The 27016-nt window shown below is 44.8% G+C and overlaps 2 pseudogenes; both read right to left on the bottom strand.

Moving 5' to 3' along the window:
* Positions 1–1371: 1371 nt before the first annotated feature.
* LOC139325597 (uncharacterized) overlaps positions 1372–27016 on the bottom strand; it is a 200237-nt pseudogene continuing 174592 nt past the window's right edge.
* On the bottom strand, positions 24202–25266 carry LOC139325592 (zinc finger protein 23-like; annotated as a pseudogene).

Raw genomic sequence — 27016 nt, 5'->3', positions numbered from 1 at the left:
GCTTAATAATCCAGAGTTTGTTTCAGAGAACAGAAATCACTGACAAGTGACTTATAAGCTTGTCAGAATTCATAATCCAGAAATTGTGCTTATTTTGAGCAACTTGCAAAGTGAGAATTCCTTCCCTGAGCAGAATGTCCTAGAAATCCTTTTATCACATTATTGTTGACTGAGTTCTTTTCTGAGGCTCAGAAAAGGCTTGGCCTATGCTCCGTCTCTGGGCAGCCTTGAATTTGGGAAGAGAAGAGACGTTCCTTCTCTATAAACCTCTCTGGACGATTCCCTACCTTACCTCTCACAGTTCCTCATCACAGAGCAAAAGCTCTCCCAACCACAATGATCCAGGAATAGAAATAATAATTTTGGATATAAAGAATTGCTCTCTCTCCTTTGCTCTCTGTAGGGATTAGTATCCTGAACTCGGGATGTTGGTTCCTCTGGATAACTTTGAACATCAGCTCACAGATGTCCTACACAACAAGCCTCCTCCCCCCATCTCCCCTCCTCCTCCTGCAAGACCAACCCTTGAGAAAAGGCCTAGGGCAGAGGAGGAGGAGACTGAGGCCAAGTCTAACGAAGGAAGTGAATTCACAGCAAGTTAAATGGAGCGTGTGATTCTGTTGCCTCAAATTGTAAGCTTCATCGCTAATTTAAAATGACACATAAGCCCTTTTAACATGGTTGTCTACACAATGCATTTTTCCCCGTCTTAACCAAGGCACTTTATCTGGTATGTGAGAATCAATGTTCTACGTGCACCAATGCCAGGCAAATATCTGTAGGAGGCGAAGAAACCAATCACTCAAGCTGCCCATTTAGCACAAAAGGCAAAGCTCTTTGGATGTAGACTGCATTCTGTTAAGGGAAGCACCACTCATTAACGTAGCTCTGGATGAACTTCCCATCGCATTCCCTTTGGGTTGCCCTGCTGTTTTGTGTTTTCTTCCATCATCCCAGGTGAGCTCCCTCCATTATTTCTGCTTAGGTGAGGCACCTTCTCCTGACACCATGTTGTTAGATGGTGCCAAGTTTAAGGACAGAAAGAGAGAGCGAAATTTTCTCCTCAAATTTTGAACTTGATTGAATTACCAGCAGGGTTGATCTCCTCTTGGGGCAGGCAGCACTGCAGCACTGGCTTTAGGCCGGGCGGAGGGAGGGCTGGATCCTGTGTCAGAGCAGCCCTCAACTGCAGCCCTTGGACAGGGATCAGGCAGGGATCTCGTCCACAGCTGCCCAGTTGAGAATCCAACACTCCTGAACCACTGACAGATGGACATCCAGACTCATACAAGGCCTCCCGCCCCTCCCAGGACAGCCTGCTCTGCTAGTTGCCATCAGAATGACCGACAGCAGTCAAACTCAGGCCTGGGACCCTGGGCATGGCCCTGGAAGACTAAAGGAATTTATTAAAAGAAAAAGATGTATTAAATTTATTAAAAGTGAAACTTTTAATTGGATTTTATTACCTTTCCTGCCAGTTATATAAAGTTGAATCTGGTTTTCCCATTGACTTTTCTTGTAGGAAGGTCACAAAAGGTGACGAGACCCTGGAACACTGCCGTCATAAAAAGGAATCAGTTTATAAGCGTCTGAATTTTGATCATGTGACATTAGTGTGAAAAAGAGCGTATGTCCCTCTTTTCAGTGCCATTGTAACTTTGAACAGTCACTAAATGAAGTGCTGTAAATCGATTACTAACTATCAGGTTATTCTCCCATGTTGATTCGTTGATAGTTATAAAGACTTCCGCTCTCCCAGAAACTTTCCATACTCCAGTCACTGATATGGTTTTACTCTTGTGTGAAGCATTTGATGTCTATACAGAGAACCTCTCCTATTGAAGCTCTTTCCACACTCCAGGCATTTATGAGGTTTTTCTCCTGAGTTGCTCCTTTGATGGTTATAGAGGGTGCTGCTATGACCAAAGCTCTTTCCACACTCCAGGCATTAATGTGGTTTTTCTCCTGTGTGGATTCTTTGATGTGTATAAAGGTTGCTGCTATGACTGAAGCTCTTTCCACACTCCAGGCATTTATGAGGTTTTTCTCCTGAGTGGATTCTTTGATGTCTATAAAGGCTGGTGCTGTGACTGAATCTCTTTCCACACTCCAGGCATTTATGGGGTTTTTCTCCTGTGTGGATTCTTTGATGTGTATAAAGGTGGCTCCTATGACTGAAGCTCTTTCCACATTCCAGGCATTTATGAGGTTTTTCTCCTGTGTGGATTTTTTGATGTCTATAGAGGGTGCTCCTACGACCAAAGCTCTTTCCACACTCCAGGCATTTATGTGGTTTTTCTCCTGTGTGGATTCTTTGATGTTTATAAAAGTTTCCACTGTGATTGAATGTCTTTTCATACATGAGGACTTCATCTGGTTCCTCTAATGAATGGATTCTTTGATGCCTATTAAGGCCTCTCTTGTATCCAAAACTCTCTCCACATTCCAGGCATTTATATGGTTCCTCCCTTGAATGGATCCTTTGATGTTTATGAAGGCTGCTGCTTTGACTGAAGCTCTTTCCACACTCCAGGCATTTATGAGGTTTTTCTCCTGAGTGGATTCTTTGATGTCTATAAAGGCTGGTGCTGTGACTGAAGCTCTTTCCACACTCCAGGCATTTATGAGGTTTTTCTCCTGTGTGGATTCTTTGATGTTTATAGAGGGTGCTACTATCACCAAAGCTCTTTCCACACTCCAGGCACTTATGAGGTTTTTCTCCTGTGTGGATCCTTAGGTGAATCTGAAGGTGTCCATTTCTTTTGAAGGTTTTTCCACATTCCAGGCACTGATGTTTCTTTCCTCCATCCTGGATCCTTTGGGGATCTCCAGGTCTTCCGAAGGACCCTCCGCCCTCCAGGCATTTCTTTAGTTGTTCTCCAGAATGGATCCTTTGATGTTTATAAAGGTTTCCCAACTGACTGAAGCTCTTTCCACACTCCAGGCACTTATAAGGTTTCTCTCCTGTGTGGCTCCTCTGATGTCTAGAAAGGGTGCTGCTTTGACCAAAGCTCTTTCCACACTCCAGGCATTTATGAGGTTTTTCTCCTGTGTGGATCCTTTGATGTTTATAAAGGTTGCTGGTATGACCAAAGCTCTTTCCACACTCCAGGCATTTATGAGGTTTTTCTCCTGTGTGGATCCTTTGATGTTTATAAAAGTTTCCACTGTGATTGAATGTCTTTTCATACATCACGACTATATCTAGTTCCTCTAATGAATGGATTCTTTGATGCCTATTAAGGCTTCTCTTGTATATAAAACTCTTTCCACATTCCAGGCATTTATATGGTTCCCCCCCTGAATGGATCCTTTGATGTGTATAAAGGGTGCTCCTATCACTGAAGCACTTTCCACACTCCAAGCATTTATGAGGTTTTTCTCCGGAATGGATCCTTTGATGTCTATAAAGGCTGCTCTTATGACTGAAGCTCATTCCACACTCTAGGCATTTATTCAGTTTCTCTCCTGAGTGGATCCTTAAATGACTTTCAAGATGGTCGTTTCTTTTGAAAGATTTTTCACATTCCGGGCACTGATATTTCCTTTCTCCTGTGTGTATGGTTAGATGTCTTTGAAGATCTCCGTTTTTTTGGAAAGATTTTTCACATTCGGGGCATTTGTGCCTCCTTCCTCTCCTGTTGATCCCTCCACCCTCCAGGCACTTATTGGGTTCCTCGCCTGAGTGGATCCTTTGATGTTTATAAAAGTTTCCGCTCTGATTGAATCTCTTTCCACACTCCAGGCATTCGTATGGCTTCTCTCCCGAGTGGATCCTTTGATGTTGATCAAGATTTGATGTCCCATTGAACTTCTTTCCACACTCAAGGCATTGATATCGGTTTCCAACTAAGTGGTTTTTTAGATGGTTTTCAAAATATCCATTTGTTTTGAAGCATTTTTCACATTCCGGGCATTCGTATTTCTTCTCTCTTGAATGGATCCTTTGATGCCTTTGAAGATTTCCATTACTTTTGAAGGATTTTTCACATTCCGGGCATTTAAATGGTTCTTTTCCCGTGTGGATTTTTAAATGGTTTTCAAGATTTCCATTTCTTTTGAAGGTTTTTCCACATTCCGGGCACTGATGTTCTTTTGCTTCCTCCTGGATCCTCTGGGGCTTTTGGGGTCTTCCGAAGGAGCCTCCGCCCTCCAGGCCTGTATCGGGGTTTCCGCCCATTTCCTCTTCCCCGCATCGCCCTCCAGGAAGCCATCTTTCCTGGGCTCCCCCTGGGCTCATCTCGCCTGCAGCCCAGGAGCCCCCCGGCCTTTCCCCACCATCTCCCAGGGAAGCCGCGCCGGGACCAGTCAGGCCTGCTCCACAGGGCCCGCTCTCCTCCTCCTCTCGGCCGGCACCTCTTTCCTGCATCCGCCGCCATCCTCCGTCCTCCTGCAGGGGAGAAAGAGAAGAGGGTCACGGCTGCATTCCCTTCCCCACAGGGGAGGCCCAGGGCCAAGCCCCCCCGCCTCCCACAGGCCTCCTGGGCCTGCTCAGAGGTGGGATTCAGCCAGTTCGCACAACTTTGGGAGAACCAGTTGTTAACTTTCTGAGCAGTTAGGCAAACTGTTTGTTGGAAGAAATTATTAGGGTAGAGAACCATTTGTTAAATTACTTGAATCCCACCACTGGGTTGGCTCGAAGCGGACACGGCCTCCTTCCCAGCGTCCCATCCCCCTCTCTGCCCTCAAGACTAGGCCTCAGGCTCCCAGGCCTCTGGAGAGACCCACCCGGACTTCAACTCCCAGCATCCCCTGCGCCAAACCTGCATCATCCTGGCTTCTCTGCTGCTGATTCAGGCGGGTCCCTCGTTGCCCGTTTTAGTTCCGGAAGTGGAGGCTTCATGCCCTTTTCTCCACTAGTTCCGCCTGTTCCTTTGGAGGATCTGCCCCACGGAGTCATCCTGCCAATCACCGCCCTCCCCAGAGCAACCAATGGACGTCCGCGTTCATTCAATAACCCAGATGGTGACTGTGCGGTGCCGAGGATGTGGAAGGGGGCAGGGCTCCCCTTGAACTTTGGGGTCCAGTCTCCCCTCCCCCCCCACCCGCCGCTCTGTATTGAGGGAGGGGGAGGTCAGGGGCTCTTCTGGGGCTGCGACCTTATAGCAGTCTATGAAGGGGAGTCACTTGGGGCCAGTGATTAAGCCACTGGGTAGAAAGCAAGAGAGGAGAGTTCAAGTTTGAATCAGCCCAACTTTCTGTCTAGCCCACCTCACAGGATTGTTGTTGGGATAAAAGAGGAGGAAGGTGTCACCATTGCTAGAAGACCTTGTCTTCTTGCAGGCTTTCTCCTTTGTTTTGTTGCATATGTTCTCCACCTTATTTGTAAAAATAATAAAGGCAGGATCCCAATAAATACATAAACTCACTATGTGTGACTCACTCGTCTGTTTTTAAATAGCAACTACATGGTCTCTATTTGATGCAGGAAAATTCTTGATCCTGGATGTAAGAATTCGGAATTCATGCACAAAAGGAGACCATCTCCAGTTAAAGAGGAGCTAAGGAGGAGAACCTCCTGCCAATGGTTCCTGCTGGTGAATTTCCTCATAGAAGTCAGTAAAGATATGATGAAACAATAAAATACATTGAGTGCTTGTGAAGCGCAAACAGAAAACATTGATTCTGGATAAAATTCCACACGTGACCAATTTTTGTGTCAGTCTTTCCCAGCTGGGTTTGTGTCTTTCCTGGAAGTTGCAGATGTATTTAGAGACACTCGGAATACTCTGTTGTGTAGTTGCTGAAAAAGCAAGTTCTCACATACCAAATAGAGAGCCTTCGTCAAGAAGGGAAAAACAAGCATTCTTAACCTTTAAAAAGAGGTATAGACTGTCATGTTAAAAGGGCTAATATGTCATTTTAAGTTAGTCATTTAAAAGGTGCCAGTCCGTGGGTGGAGGGCTACATCGCAGGGCACACTGGCCTGGGCAGCAGCAGCAGCAGCAGCAGGAGCCCCCTCCAAAGGGGGAGGGGGTGTAGGAGGAAAATATATATGTGTGTCAACTGGAGCATCAGATTTCCAAGGGCTCAAAAAAAATTGAAAAATCCAAATATGCAGGGGTCAGTATTGGAGGGGATTTCCCCCTCTGCTGTAGTTTTCCAAAGGGGCCCCTCAGAAAGGAGGAGGGATGAGAAAGGAGAAGACGAATCCATGTGTGTGTGGGGGGGGTCTGTGGAGAGGCTGGCACGGCAGCTGGGGGGGAGGGCCTGGCTGACTTAATCCTCTTACTGTCTCTGTGATGTATTTTGCGGTTATCGTTCATGACGGTTGGATATATTGCCCCCAAACTGTGCAGGTAGTACTAACTAGATCTCCAATCAGAATTGAGACAAAAATTTCTGTTCTTGACAGTTGCTGCACCCCATTTTTTGCTATAATTGGCAGGTCATATCCTACAGTTGTGAAGTTGTTATGTGAATCCTCCAATGACTTTGTGGGACACCAGCTGGGAAGGTTACAAATGGTGATGATGTGACCCTGGGACAGCACAGCCGTCATAAATACATGCCAGTGGCTAAACGCCTGGATTTTGATCACATGGATGCTGGAACAGTCGTAGGTGTGAAAACTGGTCAAGGCCACTTTTTTCAGTGCTGCTATAACTTCACTAAGTCACTAAGCAAATAGTTGTAGGTCAAGGACTATCTGTACAGTGCTTTAAAAATAATCCAAAATAGCCCCCAAATTGGAACCCACAGAGGTCAAACTTTTTCCTGCAACAAATCTGCAAAACTAGCCCAATTTGGTAGAAAAATTGTTCAAGTGTCCACACTGTTTCAAACTCGCATTTCAACTCAATCCCCAAACTGTCCTCCTAGACACGGTTTGGCTTTTCAAGGAAAAGAAAATGCCATTCTTGATTTTTACCCTGATGTTCTCCTCAATAAAGTTCAATAAAGTTTTGCAAACTCAGAAGATATAAATATGGGAATTCTCAAATTCAAAATAAAATGCCTCATCCCACTGAAGAACTTTCCCTCCCAGAAACTCAACTGGTTTCTAATCAGCTAAAACGATGCCTGACCAGGTTGTGCAGGATTGTCTGGGACACAACACATCCTCTCCACAACTGCTGGGAAGAGGCTCTGCGGTATCCGAAGCAGCACATTAGATTCTGTCAGTTTTCTTCCATATGAAGAAGTATCCACCTTGTGAACTCCCAAGTCTCTTGTTATGTAATCTGAATGGGCTGTGATTAATGTGTACGTAGCATATGAATGGGTATATATATATATATTCTTTTGAGGGCAGGCCTCAGAATTCCATTCTTTAACTTCAAAGTCTAACAATCGGAGCAGCCCTCAACTGCAGCCCTTGGACAGGGATCAGGCAGGGATCTCGTCCACAGCTGCCCAGTTGAGAATCCAACATTCCTGAACCACTGACAGATGGACATCCAGACTCATACAAGGCCTCCCGCCCCTCCCAGGACAGCCTGCTCTGCTAGTTGCCATCAGAATGACCGACAGCAGCCAAACTCAGGTCTGGGACCCTGGGCATGGCCCTGGAAGACTAAAGGAATTTATTAAAAGAAAAAAATATATTAAATTTATTAAAAGTGAAAATTTTAATTGGATTTTATTACCTTTCTTGCCAGGCATTTATGAGGTTTTTCTCCTAAATGGATACTTTGATGTGTATAAAGATGTCCCCTCTGACTGAAGCTCTTTCCACACTCAAGGCATTCGTATGGCTTCTCTCCCGAGTGGATCCTTTGATGTTGATCAAGATTTGATGTCCCATTGAACTTCTTTCCACACTCAAGGCATCGATATCGGTTTCCAACTAAGTGGTTTTTTAGATGGTTTTCAAAATATCCATTTGTTTTGAAGCATTTTTCACATTCTGGGCATTCGTATTTCTTCTCTCTTGAATGGATCCTTTGATCCCTTTGAAGATTTCCCTTACTTTTGAAGGATTTTTCACATTCCGGGCATTTAAATGGTTCTTCTCCCGTGTGGATTTTTAAATGGTTTTCAAGATTTCCATTTCTTTTGAAGGTTTTTCCACATTCCGGGCACTGATGTTTCCTTCCTCCCTCCTGGATCTTTCGGGGCTTTGGGGGTCTTCCGAAGGAGCCTCCGCCCTGCAGGCCCGTCTCGGAGTCTCCGCCCATTTCCTCCTCCCCGCATTGCCCTCCAGTCAGCCGCCTTTCCCGGGCTCCCCCTGGGCTCCTCCCTCCTGCAGCCCCGGAGCCCCCCGGCCTTTCCCCGCCGTCTCCCGGGGAAGCTGCGCCAGGACCGGGCAAGGCTGCTCCACGGGGCCCGCTCTCCTCCTCCTCCTCTTGGCCGGCGCCTCTTTCCTGCATCCGCCACCATCCTCCGTCCTCCTGCAGGGGAGAAAGAGAAGAGGGTCACGGCTGCCTCCCCTTCCCCTCAGAGGAGACCCAGGCCCAAGCCCCCCCTCGTGCGGACCCGAAAGAGACCCTCCCAGCATCCCCTGCGCCAAACCTGCATCATCTGTCACACATCGAAGCAGCTTCCCTCGTTGCCCGTTTTGTTCCCGGAAGTGGAGGCTTCATGCCCCTTTTCCTCCACTAGTTCCGCTTTTTCCTTTGGAGGATCCGCCCCTCGGAGTCCTCCTGCCAATCGGCATCTGCCATCCCGAGAGCGACCAATCGGCGTCCGCCTTCCTTCAATCAGGCCCACAGCGCCTGCGCCCTGCCGAGGGGGTTGCTGGTCCTGCGCGAAGGTGAGGCTGGGGGGGGGGGAGGTCTCTCTTTGATCTTTGGGGTCCGGTGTTCTCCCCCTCCCCGCATCCAGGCAGGTGGAGTTTGGGGGCCCTTCTGGGGCTGTGACTTTCCCTCCCCTCCCCCAACCGGCATCTCTCCCTAGACAAGGCGGGGGGGAGTGGAAATGGCGGGGGCACCCAGGCAGGCGGGGCTGAAGGGGCTTCTGGGGGTCTCCAGGCTTAGAGACCGAGGAGGCTCCTCCCTGCAGCTCCTGATCCCCCTTTCCCGCCTACCCCCCCCAAGGACCCCTTTGAAAATCTGCAGGGGGCTGAAATTCCCTCCAGGACCCCCCCCCATTAATATGTGGACCCCCTCAGCCTCTGCTGAGCCCCTGAGGTCGAAGCCTCCAGGAAGGCAACCTTTCCCCCCCCATTGCAGCCCCCCCAGCTCTGCCCCCTCCCCTTAAATGCGCCGTAACTGGAGGACCCCCACCGCCTAGGGTTGGTGGGGGGGCTTTTCCTATTTAAATCCTGCGCCCCAAAGGCTGGAGGGGGTCCTGGCCCTGCTCCTCTCTTGCACTGCAGCTTCTCCTGGGCTGGGAGGGGATCCTGATTGAGCAACTCCATAAGTTTTTAAACTTTTATGCCCCCCCTCCCTCTGGCCAAGAGCAACTTTTTAAGATATGATGTTCTTGTTTTACCTGGGGTTTTAATGTTGTTTTTGCAGTAAATAATAATAATAATAATAATAATAATAATAATAATAATAATAATAATAATAATAATAATAATAATAATTTTATTTCTATACCGCCCTTCTCCCGAAGGACTCAGGGCGGTGTACAGCCTATTTAAAAACACAGACAAAACAATGATATAAAATTTAAAATAATTAAATAAGTGGCTCAAATTTAAAACCCCAATAAATTTAAATACCCCAATTTAAAACTATTGTGTTGATAGTCCGGCCTGGCGGAACAACAGGGTCTTCAATGCGCAGCGAAACACCCGGAGGTCAGATATCCTACGAATTTCCGGGGGCAGTTCATTCCACAGGGCTGGGGCTCCCACAGAGAAGGCCCTCCCCCTGGGCGTCACCAGCCGACATAACTTGGCTGATGGCACCCTGAGGAGACCCTCTCTGTGGGAACGAACTGGTCGGTGGGAGGCTATTGGTGGCAGAAGACGTCTCGGAGGTACCCGGGCCCTATGCCATGGAGCGCTTTAAAGGTGGTAACCAACACCTTGAATCGCACCCGGAAGACCACCGGGAGCCAGTGCAGCTCGCGCAGGAGGGGTGTCACATGCACATAACGGGTTGCGCCCATAACCACCCGCGCGGCCGCATTCTGGACCAGTTGGAGCCTCCGAGTGCTCTTCAAGGGGAGCCCCATGTAGAGAGCATTACAATAGTCCAACCGGGAAGTAACAAGGGCATGAGTGACCGTGCGCAGGGCGTCCCGATCCAGAAAGGGCTGCAACTGGCGAATCAGGCGAACCTGATAAAAGGCCCCCATGGCCACGGCCGTCATATGCTCTTCTAAAGACAGCCGCGCGTCCAGGAGGACACCCAGATTGCGAGCCCTCTCCGTGGGGGGCAAAGATTCACCCCCAATAGTCAGCGATGGCACCTGCTGACTATATCGGGGCGCCGGAAGCCACAGCCACTCGGTGTTGGAGGGGTTGAGTCTGAGCCTGTTCCTCCCCATCCAGACCCGCACGGCCTCCAGGCAGCGAGACATCACATCAAGGGCATCGTTGGGGTGGTCTGGGGTGGAGATGTACAGCTGAGTATCATCAGCGTACAGATGGCACTTCACCCCAAAACCACGGATGATCTCACCCAGCGGCTTCACATAAATGTTGAACAGGAGGGGCGAGAGGACCTACCCTTGCGGCACTCCCCATGCGAGACGCCTCGAGGTCGACCTCTGCCCCCCTGCCAACACGAACTGCGAGCGGTCGGAGAGGAAGGAGGAGAACCACCGCAAAATGGTGCCCCCTATTCCTAACCCTCTCAACCACTGCAGCATGATACCATGGTCGATGGTATCAAAAGCCGCTGAGAGATCTAATAGGACTAGGACAGAGGAACAACCCCTGTCCCGAGCCCTCCAGAGATCATCCACCAACGCGACCAATGCCGTTTCTGTGCTGTACCCCTGCCTGAAGCCCGACTGGTACGGGTCTAGATAGATAGCTTCATCCAGGTGCCGGGGAAGTTGTCGTGCCACCACGCTCTCAACAACCTTCGCCACAAAACGAAGGTTGGAGACTGGACGATAGTTGGCTAATTCAGCCGGGTCCAGGGAAGGCTTCTTGAGGAGGGGCCTCACTACCGCCTCTTTCAAGGCAGCAGGAAAGGCACCCTCACCCAGAGAAGCACCTATAATCCCCTGGAGCCAGCCTCGTGTAACCTCCCGGGAGGCTAGTACCAACCAGGAGGGACACGGGTCCAATAAACACGTGGCGGCACTAATCTTACCCAGAACCCTGTCCACATCCTCAGGAGTCACAGGATCAAACTCCTCCCAGATAACATTCTCAAGACATGCCCCGGTCTCCTCCCGTGGACTCATCCAATCGGAGTCCAAGCCATCCCGAATCCGAGCAACTTTATCATGCAGGAATTGCACAAAATCCTCAGCACGACCCTGCAAGGGATCTTCCCGCACTCCCCCCCCCGAAGAAGGGAGTGGGTCACCCTAAACAGGGCGGCTGGGCGGTTCTCTGCAGATGCGATAAGAGCGGAAAAATGGTTAGACTTTGCCGCTTTTATCGCCACTAGGTAGGTCTTGATATAAGACCTCACCTGTGTCCGGTCGGAATCGGATTGACTAGTCCTCCAAATGCTCTCTAGGCGTCTTTTCCGACGCTTCATCTCTCTCAGCTCCTCAGAGAACCAAGGAGCTAATTGAGATCGGCATCGGGTCAGAGGCCGCAAAGGCACGACGCGGTCCAAAGCTCCAGCGGCCGCCCTTTCCCAGGCGGCCACCAGCTCTTCAGTCGAGTCATGTGTTAGAGTCTCAGGAAACGGCCCAAGCTCCGTCAGGAACCTTTCGGGATCCATCAGGCGCCTGGGACGGAACCATCTGGTCGGTTCCGTCTCCCTGCGGTGGGGGCAGGCGGTAGGAAAGTCTAGTTGAAGGAGTGAATGATCTGTCCATGACAAGGGTTTAATATCTAGGTCCCCTCTACCAAGATCATTCAACCACTGACCAGAGATAAAAATCAGGTCCAGAGTGTGTCCCCCTATGTGAGTGGGGCCTTGAACTAACTGGGTCAGGTCCAAGGCCGTCATGGAAGCCATGAACTCCCGAGCCACCTCTGACGCCTCACCTGCGGATGGGAGGTTGAAATCCCCCATGACAATAAGTCTGGGGGTATCAACCGCCACCCCGGCAATGACGTCGAGTAGCTCGGGCAGGGTCGCTGCCACGTGGCAGGGAGCCAGGTACGTAGTCAGCAAACCCATCTGCACCGCACGGCCCCACTTCACACAAAGGGACTCACATCCGGCTATCTGAGGAACAGTGGTCTCCCTCGGACAAAGACTCTCCCTAATGATCACCGCCACTCCCCCACCCCTCCCCTGGGCCCTTGGCTGATGAAATGCACGGAAACCTGGCGGGCACATCTCTACGAGGGGGACCCCCCCCTCTTGGCCCAACCAGGTCTCCGTAATACCTGCCAGGTCTGCACCCCCCTCCAAAATAAGATCACAGATGAGGGGGGCCTTATTAACCACCGACCTGGCATTACATAACATCAGCCATGGACCCTGGGCCTGAGGCTCTACACAACCCAGGACACGAGTCACGCATTGGGGGCCGGAGTGCGCAATCGCTCGGAGACAGCGCGTGCGCACCCCCGACACTTGATATGACCCCCTGCGCCCGTCATACCTGCCCCTCCCACTCATGATTTCAATTACACAGCCCTTTCTATCGTCCCCCTGTCCCCCAGTTAAATTTCCTTTCACGACCCCTCTGCTGCAGCTAACCAACCCATCATCCCGCACAGTCGCTATCTGGACCCCCCCAGGTCCACTTTTACAACCCCCACCCGTCCTCCCGGGTCCCCTTAAAATTTTCCTTAAAAATTTAGCTAAAAAACCCCTCAGCCCCCTCTTTGCTGCTGGGGTAAGGTGATGCTGGAGCCCAGTGAGGTCCTCAAGGGGTTTTTAGGTGCATGTAGGAAGTTCCCTTGTCAGCTAACAGAATAAGAACAACTGAGCGGGAAGGGGCCTTGGAGGACCTCTAGTCTGACCCCCTGCTCAAGCAGGAGGCCTCATCCCAAAGGTGCTTTTTCAAGAGGCAACTGGGCTTCATTTTTCCTGGAAGATGTTTCACTTCTCATCCAAGAAGCTTCTTCAGTTCTTCACTAGCAAAGAAGCTTCTTGGATGAGAAGTGAAACGCCTTCAAAGGAAATCCAGCTGCCTCTTGAAAAAGCACCTTCGGGACAATCCTGACCTGGATGATGGAGAAGCTCCAGAGACCTTCAGGAGGCCTGATAGTGGGAATATGCTGCCTTTGGAGGATCTGGGCTGCTCTTTATTGGCTCTTTATGTTATTTTTCTACTCTTATTAAAGCACGTGTAGTTGTATAAATGTCATACTTACATACATTCCCCACACTTGAAATAAGGTATTCAATTCTGGGGGTCCGAGAAGCCGAAGCCTGGGGGCAAGGGGGGGTGGCCAGTTGGGGAGGGGCATTTATCATTCTCTGCCCCTATTTTCAGGCCATGAGCCTTGACTCTGGGGCCAGAAGTACGGAAGCAATTGGGAAGACTGGCTTGCAAAGGCCTCAAACGCTCCTGGCAGCTGTTCACATGTAAGGAGGGCTCGCATGAAAGGCACCGTGGCTCTTGGCGGGACAGAGGCCCACGAGTGGAAGTGGTGGAGGGCTCCGTCTCTGTAGCAGAAGGGAGAGTAGCCCCCGGTGCCATCCTTGCAGCCAGCAAATACAAATACAAATACCAGAGACATTACAGAGGCCTAATAACAGAATGTGTTTGTTACAGGAGATACATAAAGGCATAATATATGTGATTCAAATGCAATTTGATTCCATGTATTACAGGAACCTCATGGTTACAGAATCTGGTATACCAGTATATCATATTCTAGTATTCTTTATTATATCCTTATTATTTTTTCCCTTCAAAGCTATGCAATATTTTGTTTTGGTAGAACTCGTTCAAGGGAGACAGGATTTTGTCCTGGATTGCTGTATAATTTTGTGATTCAGAAAAAGGTGTCTCACCTAAGCAGAAATAATGGAGGAAGCTCACCTGCGATGATGGAAAAAAGCACAAAACAACATGGTAACACAAAGGGTGTGATGGGAAGTTTATCCAGAGCTACATTAATGAGTGGAGCTTCCGTGTCATCATATTCAACATGTATCATCATTTTCTTAGTACATAATTATCTTTCTTCTTACATTTGAATTTAATGTATTGTGAATTTAATGTATGAAATAAATATATTTCCCCCATATTTCTTATTTTTACATTGCCTATTGTCTATATTCAGTCTCTATCCATTGATAAAATTTCCCCCATATGCTGTAACACTCCGATTCTTCCTTCCCACTAATTGCTAATATTAATCTACTCATTTCTGCACATTCTAATATTTTCTTAATTAGCTCTCCCTTTGTAGGAATTTTTTCTGCTTCCCAATTTTGTGCAAATACCATTCTTGCTGCCTTTATTAAATGTATAATCAAATATGTATTTTCTTTACTAAATTTCTCTGGTAAGATACCCAACAGGAACAGCTCCGGTTTACGATCAATGTGTTGCTGTATCATTTTCTCTAGCCATATGCGAATTTTTGCCCAATAATTTCTCGCTTCTGGACATGTCCACCATATGTGATAGTATGATCCCAATGTCTGGTGGCATTTCCAACATTTAGCTGATTTATCTTTGAACATTTTTGCCAATCTATTTCCGGTGACATGTGCCATCTATAAAACATGTCACCGGAAAGATTGGCAAAAATGTTCAAAGATAAACTTGGTTTAAATTTTTAAATAAATGTTGTATCAAGATGTTACACTGATTGATTAATGATGAATTGTTTGTTTAAAAATAAAAATATTTTTTCTCAAAAAAAAAAAAAAAGAGTGGAGCTTCCCTTGACAGAGGCAGTCTACATACAAAAATCTGCCTTTTGTGCCAAAATATGAGAACTGGGCAGCTTTAGTGATTGGTTTGGTCGCCTCCTTCAGACATTTGCCTGGCACTGGTGGGTGTGGAAAAGGCGGAGCAGGTGAGCTTTGGGAGGAGGCCAAGGGAGGCCTGCCATCTCTGAGGGAATTCTGAGGGCTTCATGACCTCACCCATGCAGGCTCAACTGCCAGTTACTGTCAGTTATCAGAGTGAAGGTGCCTTCCAAGAGGTAGGTTGGTTTCTGAAGGGCTCCTGGACTCTGGGAAATCTTCCCTCTATTTGCAGCCTGTTGCAATATTTTCAGGATCAGACTCAATAAATTTAGCAAGAGTTAAAGGTTTAAATATATCTCCTTTTATTTACATTAGGCATTCTATATTCACTGAATATTCACAGATAGAAGCAAGGAAAAGGGTGCAAACAGCTCCTTATATATACAATGGGAGGAGCTAGATATGGGAGTGGTGAATTATGAATACATTAAGAAGTGAAGAATAAATTAACCCCTGATACCCCGTTCATATACTATTTACACATTAGAGAATAAGGCATTTACATCTGACAAATCCCCCTCTAAATGCCGATTCGTTATGCAACACCAATTACATTCAGATTCAGGACAATACAAAACATACAACTTAGAAGTTAAATATTTGTGCTGCTTAGAAGGTAAAGGCTTTGTCAATATGTCAGCTAATTGTTCTGAAGTATCACAATGCACTGCTTTAATAAATCCATCCTGAGATAATTGTCTCACATGTTTAAATTTTATATCTATGTGTCTGGACCTTTGTCCAATGGCGTCAGATCTAGATATTTCAATAGCTGCTTTATTGTCTTCATGCATAACAAAAGGCAAAGCAGGTTTCTTCCAAACATCTGAAATTAAATCATTAAACCATACAAGGTTATTTGCAGCTTTAGATAAACAAACGTATTCTGCTTCTGTCGTTGAAGTGGCCACTAGTTCTTGTTTACCAGTGTACCAGTAAACTGGATAGTCATTTAAGAGGAATATATAACCAGATGTACTTTTTCTACATGAGGTGTCTCCAGCCCAGTCTGCATCTGCGTAACATGTAAGCTTTGGTTCTTTATTATCGTTAGGTTCTAACATTAAACAAAAGTCTATCTTAATATTTTAATATTAATATTAATATCTTAATATTCTTTTAACAGCTTCCCAGTGGTACATTGTTGGCTTGCTGACATGTCTGGATAATAAATTGAGGGGTAAAGCGATATCTGGTCTTGTCCAATTAGATATATAAAGAAGTGAACCTATGACTGATCTATAAAATGTGTTATCTTTGAATTCAGGGGATGATTCATCAGCATTTCTTAGAAAGTCAGTCTGCATAGGAGTATCACAAGGTTTGGCATCATTTAGATTGCATTTGTTTAAGAGCTCTATGATCTTATCTCTCTGAGTAAGTTTGAATCCTCTTTTAGTCTTATTAATTTGAACACCAAGATATTTGTTTACTTTGCCTAAAGATTTCAATGAGAAATGTTCATTTAGCTTAGTTACAAAAGTTTCTCTTCTCTCTTTATGTTTTCCTATGTATAAAATGTCATCCACATAGATTAATACAAATTCTATGTAATCATCACCCTTTTTGACAAAGAAACAGTTATCAGCAGTGGTAGCATTGAAGTCCATGGTTTTAAGTACTTTTACTAAACAATCATACCATCGTTTACCAGATTGTTTTAACCCGTATAAACTCTTGTTTAACAACCAAGTCTCATTCTTGTTTGTGTATTGACTGTGAGGTGCTCTTACATATATTTCCTTATCTAGTTTTGCGTGTAGATACGCAGTCTGTATGTCATATTGGAATACATCGAGATTGAGTGCTGATGCTACCACTAGAGCTGTTTTGACACTCTCTGTTCTTACTGTGGGGGAATACGTGTCAGTATAGTCCTCCGGATATTTCTGTGCATAACCTTGTGCAACTAGTCTAGCTTTGTATAGGGTATTGCCTCCCTCTAAGTTTTTAATTTTATATATCCACCTGGTACCAATAATTGTTTTATCTTTTGGTGCAATTGCAGGTGTAAATACATTTAATCCTTGTAAGCTTTCCATCTCTTTTTCATTGCTAATTCCCATTTTTCTTTTTCTTTACGAGGGAGTTTTAACACTTCCTCATATGTATTAGGTGTCGTTGACTCACCATCCATATGCATTATATAATCCTTGTATTTATTTGGCATCTGATTTCTGGTGTTTCTAATTGTTTTTTCAGGTTTACTATTGTTATCATGCAAATATCTTGCTTCCTTTTTTGTTAGTGTGTCTGTCTTTATTTTGTGTTGGCTATTTGTCCATGTTTTGGTTTTGTTTTTATATTTGTTGATATTTTGCTTTTCTATAGTCTCTTTCTCTTGAGATTTTGTATCTTTGTTGTTACTTGGAAATATTTCATTAAGATGTATTTTAGACCAGTTGGCCTGTTCATGGAACACAGCTGTTCTGGAGACTATAAATTTGTTATTATTATCAATGAATCTGTACCCTTTAGTGCCTGTCTCATATCCCATAAATCTGAGTCTTCTGGACACGTTTTCTCCCTTTCTTCTTAATTGTTTAGGTATGTGTACGTCTGCAGTGACTCCAAATATGTGCATGTGTGCCAATTTTGGTTTCCTATTATACATCACTTCATATGGTGTCTTATTTACAATGCTGGACCAGGTTCTATTCTGTGTGTAATTGGAATAATGTAAGGCTTCTGACCAGAATTGTTTGCTTAAGCCAGCATCTTCCAATGTGCATCTAATCATGGTTTGTAATGTTGAGTTCTTCCTCTCTACAATCCCGTTCTGGAACGCAGAAAATGGACTAGATGTGTAATGTAACATTCCTTTGTCCTTTAACCATTGGGAGAATTCTTTAGACATGAATTCACATCCCCTATCTGTCATGATTTGTTTTATTTTGATATTGTGTTGTGTTTCTATGCGTTTATAAAATTCTTTAAATTTTTGAAAGGTTTCATCTTTGTGTTTTAATGTATAAACAAATCCATAGCGGCTATAATCGTCTACTATGGTCAAGAAGTAACGTTTTCTATAAGTGATTGATGGAGTTAGTGGACCAACTAAGTCCATGTGTACTAAATCAAAAATTTTGTTGGTTGATCTAGTAGATTTTCTTGGCCTGGGGCTAGTTTTTAGTTTTGTAGATTTACATACTGAGCATTCCAAATAGTTTTCACAATTTTTTATTTTAACACCTTCTGCGTGTTCAGTCATTTTTTGTACTACAGGAAAACTGGCATGTCCTAACTTCCTATGTAAGATGTGAGCACACTCATCGTGAATTGGCTTACCTATTTTTGGTTTTTTTTCATTATGTGCATCTTTGTGATCATGAGATATTTTACATTCATCATTGTCACTGTTGCTAATGTTTCCATCATCTACTTCAATACAATCTTCCATATTTGAATCAATGTTGTGCAACCATTTTTCTTTTGTTATTAGATAAGGTAGGCCTCCTTTAATCATCACAGTGCCTATATCTATTTTATTTTTCTCCAAAGTCGCTTTTCCTTTAGAAAAAACAATGTTAATATCAGAATCTCTACTTAGTTTTATGGCACTTAGTATGTTTTGAGGTATTTCAGGTATTAGCAATACCCCCTCTATTTTTCCTAGACCAGGCAAGGTTACATTCCCTCTACCTAATACTTGAACCTTTTCTTGGTTAGCTACCTTTATTACAAATTTATCTTCTACAAATGAAGACAATATATTTTTGTTATTAGTGGTGTGATTAGTTGCTCCAGAATCAATAAGCCAATTATTGTTCTCATTCTGCTGTATGTTAGTGTTGTCTTGTTTATTTAATCCATTCAGTGAACCAGGTTTTCTATCCTTTGAATTATCTCTGCCCCCTCTATTCTCTTTGTAATTTGGTGGGCTTCTATATCTATGTCTATCCATGGAAGACTGTCTATAATTGTATTTGTTTCTATATTCTGACCTATGTCTTTCTTTTAAAATTTTGGGGCAATCTCTCCTATTGTGTTCCCTGGATCCACAGTTGTGACATTTAAATGTTTCATTATATTTTTCTTGGAAAGCTACTTTCCTATATGGTTTGTGTTCTATGTGATTGTTAGAACGATTCCTTCTTGAATTGTCTTCTGCTATTAATTTATTGGATAGACTTTCTATGGATAAGTATCCTAGATTGATTGTGTCTAAATGTGACATATAATTGTCCCATGATGGATCAAGTGAGTTGATAATAACACTTTTCATTGTTTGGTCTGAAATCACCTCCCCCCTTAAATGCAGCTCAGCTCTTATTTTGTTTAAAGATATTAAGTGCTCACTTATGGAAACCCCTGGTTTTATCCTAGATGAAAATAAATCTTTAGACATCCTTGTGGTGGTAGCTACACTATCACTGTGAAACAAATTGAACATGCATTGAATAATTTCTGAAACAGTCAGATTTTGCTTAATGCTGTGATACATTGCAGGAGACACACTAGATATTAATAAGAAAAATGCTCTATGGTGTAAACAGTCTATTTTTAGAGTCCAAGGTCTTTTTGGGGGACTAGTGATAAAAAACAGTAAGTTTTCCTTCATAAAGACAACCTGGAGCTGCTGATACCATTCTTGCAAATTAATGCCATCTATCCTTAGCTTTGGGAAGTCACTGGGTAAATTTCCGACATTATTAGGTCCATTACTTACAACCTGAGGTAGTCCGTGGTCTCGTAAATGCAGAAAGTTACAAAACGGCGTGGGGATGCTCGCAACGAGCCTGCACGGTCTCCTCGTCAATTCATGTCTTCCCGGACCGTCTGCGTAGTCTTGCGCATGCGCGTTGTCCATTTCTTCCCTGGAGTCGTCGTGAGAGGTTCTCCTCGTTGCGGCTCGCTCGTTCTGCTCCTCCTCAGACGAATCGGTCTCTGGCTCGATTTTGGGAGTCCTGACGATGGCGGCTGCTCTTCCTCTTCTTTTGAGGGCGTTGGTGCTTGCTTCGGTCTGTGGCGTGGGGCGGTATCGGCAGGGCTCTCTGGGTTCGGGTGTCGGCGCTCTCGTAGTCAGGATGGGAGCGGGCAGGTCTTGAGGCATTGGCTTGCTCGCTCGCTTCTTCGTTAGCTTTTTAGTAATTTTTAGTTTTGGTCCAAATGCAGCAAAAAGCGTTTTCATTGCTGATTTTATTTGATTGTTTGTTGAATCACCTTCACTTTCTGATTCTGATTCTTCTGAGGTGTTTGAATCTTCTTTTTCGTTTTCGTTGTCTGATAATGTTTTTCGCGCCAGAAATTTTGAATTGAGTTTTCTGATTGGCTCTGCTTCGCTCACCTTGGAGGTCTGTTGAAACCAAGATGGCTGCCATTCAAAATTTCACGCGGGATCACCGTTTTTCTTCTTCACAATAATTTTTTCTGCAGTCATATCACTCACTATTTTTGGGTCTTTTGATTTTTCATTAGTGATGTGCTTCTCTCTCGCTGCTCCGCTGTTCTTCAGCATATCTTGGAGGTTCGCGATGAGGCTTTCATCATTCTTCTGGCTCTTCAATAGTTTTAATATCTCTGACCTGAGTTCGTTATTCTCTATTTCGATTTCCTCCTGGTCATCATTTTCATCTATTATTTCTTCGTCTTCAGTGGTGTATTCTTCGGATTCTCTCGAAATCGCGTTTGTGGATTCGTTGATTATTTCTTGTTCTGTTTCCATTTCTTTGCTGTATGCCCTGGTGTTGGGCCTATCTTTCTTAGACATTTTTAAGTTTTTATTGAGTCAATTAACCATCCTCTGCTACCAGCTTGTTGCAATATTTTCAGGATCAGACTCAATAAATTTAGCAAGAGTTAAAGGTTTAAATATATCTCCTTTTATTTACATTAGGCATTCTATATTCACTGAATATTCACAGATAGAAGCAAGGAAAAGGGTGCAAACAGCTCCTTATATATACAATGGGAGGAGCTAGATATGGGAGTGGTGAATTATGAATACATTAAGAAGTGAAGAATAAATTAACCCCTGATACCCCATTCATATACTATTTACACATTAGAGAATAAGGCATTTACATCTGACACAGCCAATTTACCAGAGTTGTATTGCAAGGGTGAAAATGCCCATTTGGCCTCTTACCTGCCTGGGTGCCCCTCCAACCTCCCCCCCCACCTTGCCTTGGGAGGGAGCCTGGATGGGGGGGGGAGTCCCAGTCCCAGAAGAGGACTGGTAATTTACGGGACCGCCTGCTGCCACCAGTAGCCTCCCACTGGCCGGTACGCTCCCATAGAGAGGGGCTCCTCCGGGTGCCGTCGGCCAAACAATGTCGACTGGCGGCCCCCAGGGGGAGAGCCTTCTCTGTGGGGGCACCCACTATCTGGAACGAGCTCCCCCCGGAGATTCGGAGGATCCCGGACCTACACACCTTCCGCCACGCTCTCAAGACCTTTTTATTCCACCAGGCTGGCCTGGCCTAATTCTCCCCTTTTTCCTTTTTAAAATGTAAATTTTAATCTGTTTTAAATTATTGGGGTGTTTTAAATTTGTCTACGGCCAAATTGTTTAATTCGGTTTTATTCTGCTTTTAAATTTTGTATTTATGTGTTTTATCTTGTGGCTGTTCACCGCCCTGAATCCTTCGGGAGTAGGGCGGTATATAAATTAAATAAAACAAACATAAACAAACACTAAATTGAGGAATAAATTCCAAACCAACAGTCCACGATAAGCAAACAAACAAAAAAAACCCTCCTCTCTACCTTCAAGGAAACCAGATTAAAAGAGGGCCAGAATCTGGCTAAAAACTTTTTATTGTTTTGCCTGAAAATCCTTCAATGGGTTACTAAAAGAGAGGGCTCGCTGCAAATATATTATTTTTGGGATGGCCGCAATAGCTCTAGAGGTAGCCCGAATTTAACCATTTCTTATGGCAGTCCTGAATGAAGGGACAACCGGTCCTTGAAGTTATGGGCATTGCCAATGCCCTTGTGGCCAGGGAAGGAAAATTCCCTTTCTGCCCTTTTCCGCCATCTTGCTTCCCTGGCATCATGGTGCGCATGAATGTTCTGGCAGATGCCCTTCAAAGCATGAAGAATGCAGAGAAAGGGGGAAAGTTCTCATCAGGCCCTGCTCCAAAATAATTGTCTGCTTCTTAACCGTGACGACGAAACATGGCTCCAGAGGTGAATTGGAGATCATTGATGACCACAGAGCTGGCAAAATTGTTGTGAGTTCCCTTTCTGCTGCCATGTTGTTTTGGGTTTTGTTCCATCCTCCCAGGTCAGCTCCCTCCGTTATTTCTCCTTAGATGCAGACCCCTTTTTCTGACTCCCAAACTATTGGTAGATGGGGCCAAGTTTAAAGGCAGAGAGAGGGAGAAATTCTCTCCTCAGATTTTGAACTTCAGGCATCGTTTCTCATACAGCAATCCAGACATAAAACGAAATCCTGTCTCCCTTGAAGAAGTTCTTCCAAAATCAAATCCTGCAGAGTTTAATGATGCTCAACCCCCAAGGCACATGACCCTCTTTTGCCCAAGTTCCAAGTGTTGAGGGATCCAGCAGTTAAAGGGACCCAGAAAGAAACCAAATTGGATCTTATCAAAATTGCCTGATTCCCTGTTTCCTTTTTCCAACCATAATGCGTTGAAATGAGAGGAAATTCACTAGCAGGAACCATTGGCAGGAGATTCTCACCCTTACGTCCTCTTTAACTGGAGCTGGTCTGCTTTTGGGCAGGAATTCAGAATTCTTATATCCAGGAACAAGAATTTTCCTGCATCAAATAGAGGCCATGTAGATGCTTCTTAAAAACACACTTGAGTGAGTCACACATAGTGAGTTTATTTATTTATTGGGATCCTGCCTTTATTATTTTTACAAGTAAGTCCAGGCGGAGAACATATCCAAGAAAAGAAAGAATATATGTAGCTCATGACATCAATCCCGTTTAGCAATGATGAAGGTAGCTAATCTGGGTAATTAAACGTCTGCAAGACAAGCCCAGAGAGCACTAGGGAGCCCTCCTATCCAAACACAGCTTCCTCCTCTTTTCTCCCCCCCAACAACAACCCTGTGAGGTGGGCTGGACCGAAAGAGAGGCTGGGTCTCTTGCTTTCTATCCTGGTGCCTTAATCACTAGACCCAACTGGGTTGGGTCCTAACGATGACTTTTAATATATAATAATTAATTACCGTGTTTCCCCGAAAATAAGACCGTGTCTTATATTTTTTTGAACCCTGAAATAAGCGCTTGGCCTTATTGCCGTGCGTCAAAAGCCCAATTGGACTTATTATCAGGGGATGTCTTATTTTGGGGGAAACAGGGTATAATTAATGAATTAATAATATATACGTAATTATGAATATTACAAATAAGTATTACTGTGGAAAGGCTACCCATTAGCAGACACTGAGTGGGTGGCTGCTCCAGATTTTTGGGTAGTGAGGTTTATTAAGTTTCACTCTAGTTGCCCTCAACGGCCCCAATAAGGACTATAGCAGCAGCTCAGTTACTACTTACGTAATAATGTGTAGGTATATTTATTGTTGTTTCAGGTCTACCTTTCTCCTGGGGGGTCGGCATGTCAAGACTGCGTTGATTTTAAATCTACAGTTGATTCCATTTTGAGAGAAATCATTATGAGGAAGTTGGAAAATGCAGTACAAATAGTTTTTCTCACCTCCATTCCTGCACAGATCAACTGACCTTCTATTTACACCTGCCTCAATCCCTGGGCCCAGAAAGAAAATAAAGTACAGGATAGGCAGGAAAAGGGTTATAAAGTGAGAGATGTACCCAGGCCTCCCCCAACCCCTCCCCCCCTGCGATCCAGAATGGCAACATCCCAGTAGGGATCTAGGGATCCCTTGTAGCGGTTTCTGCTGGAAGACAAGGAGACCATTGAGAGAATCCAATTGACAGGAGTTTCAGATGTCTGGGGAGGGTCTTACATGGTATTGATATTTGGAAAACCCATATAGATTATATCAAACAATGACAGGGAGCAGCTCTTACACACCCACAATAATAAAGGCTAAATTAGCCCTAGATTCACCCAAAGCACACTTCCTCCGATTAGGCAACAGGTGGGATCTCCATTTAAAGGCAACCTATTAAGAGTATTAAGAGAGTTCCCTGAATGAAAAGAAGAAATCCAGGACACAGAATCGGGTTTCATTTTATACTCCACACAATAGAAAAAGTACAAAACAAGGGTTGATTTCCTTGAAGAAATCATTCTGCTCAGTTACAGCTATATCAGAGACATGGACAGTAACATCCCATAATATTAAGCATAACCACTGAAAAGAGCATTGCCTTAAAAGGAGAACGTTCACTCGGGAAATGGCATCACGAGTCACAAGAGTCTATGGTGAAAAGGTACCACTTTAGCCAGTGAAACATCTAGCATGTAAAATTGAAAGTCCATTATTATTCAGCCTGGGAAAGTCCCTTATTTGGCTGTTATTATTTATCCTTCTTAATATCTCCTTTACTCAACCCTCTTCATGGAATTATAATTATCAGGAATATCATTGTTCTGTTGCTTTGTAGATACACCGAGAGCTGCTGCACTCAGGACAAATTCCTTATGTGCCTCTTCACACTTGATGAAATTAAAACATGCAATTCAATTCAATTGCTGGGATACATTCTGAAGGTCTTCTCACACTCATGTTTATAATTTTCCTCCTCTGTGAATTCTTTGGTGTCGACAGAAGCTACTATGCTCAATAAAGCTCTTTCCACACTCGAGGCAATGGTTTCTCTCCTGAGTGGATTCTTTGATGCAGGTGGTTTTTCTCCTATGAATCTTTTCATGTCTATACAGAATTCCTCTCGTACTAAAGCTCTTTCCACACTGGAGGTATTTAAATGGTTTCTCTCCTGGGTGGATCCTTAAATGCCTTTGAAGATCTACATTTCTTTTGAAGGATTTTTCACATTCTGGGCATTCGTATTTCTTTCCTCCCTCCTGGATCCTTTGGAGATTCCTGGGTCTTCCTAAGGACGCTCCGCCCTCAAGGCACTTATTCGGTTTCTCTTTCCAGTGGATCCTTTGATGTCTATAAAGATATTCATTCAGACTGAATCTCTTTCCACACTCAAGGCATTAGTATGGCTTCTTTCCAGAATGGATACTTTGATGACTATTAAAGCTGTTCCTATACTTGAAGCTTTTTCCACACTCAAAGCATTTAAATGGTGTCTCTCCTATGTGGATTCCTTCCGGCACTGAGGTTCCCTTCCTCCCTCCGGGATCCTTCTGGGCTTTTGGGGTCTTCCGAAGGAGCCTCCGCCCTCCAGGCATTTCTTTGGTTCCTCTCCCCAATGGATCCTTTGATGTGTAGAAAGGGTACTCCTCCGACTGAAGCTCTTTCCACACTCCAAGCACTTATGCGGTTTTTCTCCTGAGTGGCTCCTTTGATGTGCATAAAGGTTGCTCCTCAGACTGAAGCTCTTTCCACACTCCAGGCACTTGTGAGGTTTTTCTCCTGAGTGGATCCTTTGATGTGTATAAAGGCTTCTCCTGTGACTGAAGCTCTTTCCACGCTCCAGGCACTTGTGAGGTTTTTCTCCTGAGTGGATCCTTTGATGTGTATAAAGATTTCCCCTCAGACTGAAGCTCTTTCCACACTCCAGGCACTTGTGAGGTTTTTCTCCTGAGTGGATCCTTTGATGTTTATAAAGATGTCCCGTCTGACTGAAGCTCTTTCCACACTCAAGGCACTTATGGGGTTTTTCTCCTGAGTGGCTCCTTTCATGTGTATAAAGATGTCCCGTCTGACTGAAGCTCTTTCCGCACTCAAGGCACTTATGCGGTTTCTCTCCCCAATGGATCCTTTGATGTGTATAAAGGCTGCTCCTCTGACTGAAGTTCTTTCCAAACTCCAGGCACTTGTAAGGTTTCTCTCCCGAGTGGATTCTTTCATGTGTATAAAGATTTCCACTCAGACTGAATCTCTTTCCACACTCAAGGCATTTATGAGGTTTCTCTCCTGTGTTGATTCTTTGATGTGTATAAAGATGTCCCCTCTGACTGAAGCTCTTTCCGCACTCAAGGCATTTATGAGGTTTCTCTCCTGTGTGGATTCTTTGATGTGTATAAAGATTTCCCCTCAGACTGAAGCTCTTTCCACACTCCAGGCACTTATGTGGTTTCTCTCCAGAATGGATCTTTTGATGTGTATAAAGGTTGCTCCTCCGACTGAAGCTCTTTCCACACTCCAGGCACTTGTGAGGTTTTTCTCCTGAGTGGATCCTTTGATGTGTATAAAGGCTGCTGCTCTGACTGAAGCTCTTTCCACACTCCAGGCACTTATGAGGTTTCTCTCCTGAGTGGATCCTTTGATGTGTATAAAGGCTGCTGCTCTGACTGAAGCTCTTTCCACACTCCAGGCACTTATGAGGTTTCTCTCCAGAATGGATCCTTTGATGTGTATAAAGGTTGCTCCTCCGACTGAAGCTCTTTCCACACTCCAGGCACTTGTGAGGTTTTTCTCCTGAGTGGATCCTTTGATGTTTATTATTATTATTATTATTATTATTATTATTATTATTATTATTATTTATTAGATTTCTATACCGCCCTACTCCCGAAAGACTCAGGGCGGTGCACAGCCAGACAATAAAAACACATACAATACAAAATTTAAAAAATGGAATAAAATCAAATTAAATAATTTTGGCCCCGACAAATTTAAAACCCCAAACTTTTAAAACCAATTTAAAATTGAATATATAAATACTAAAAGATATTTAAAATTTTAAAAATCTTTTATAAAAGAGGGGGAAAATTAGGCCAGGCCGGCCTGGTGAAATAGTAAGGTCTTTAAAGCGCGGCGGAAGGTGCGCAGATCCGGGATCCTCCGTATCTCTGGGGGGAGCTCGTTCCAGATAGTAGGTGCCCCCACAGAGAAGGCTCTCCCCCTGGGGGCCGCCAGTCGGCATTGTTTGGCTGACGGCACCCGGAGGAGCCCCTCTCTATGGGAGCGTACCGGCCGGTGGGAGGCTATTGGTGGTAGTAGGCGGTTCCCCAACGGATCCAGATACGTCGTTTCATCCAGGTGCTGGGGGAGCTGTTGCGCGACCACACTCTCAACAACCTTCGCAACAAAGCGAAGATTGGAGACCGGACGATAATTTACCAACA

The sequence above is a fragment of the Pituophis catenifer genome, unplaced genomic scaffold (genome assembly GCF_029215685.1).
Source record: "Pituophis catenifer annectens isolate HBS135680 unplaced genomic scaffold, rPitCat1.0.hap2 SCAF_17, whole genome shotgun sequence".
In the NCBI taxonomy this organism is placed as follows: Eukaryota; Metazoa; Chordata; class Lepidosauria; order Squamata; family Colubridae; genus Pituophis; species Pituophis catenifer.
Note: the sequence above shows the minus strand (reverse complement) of the source record. Positions and strands in the feature narration are given on the sequence as shown.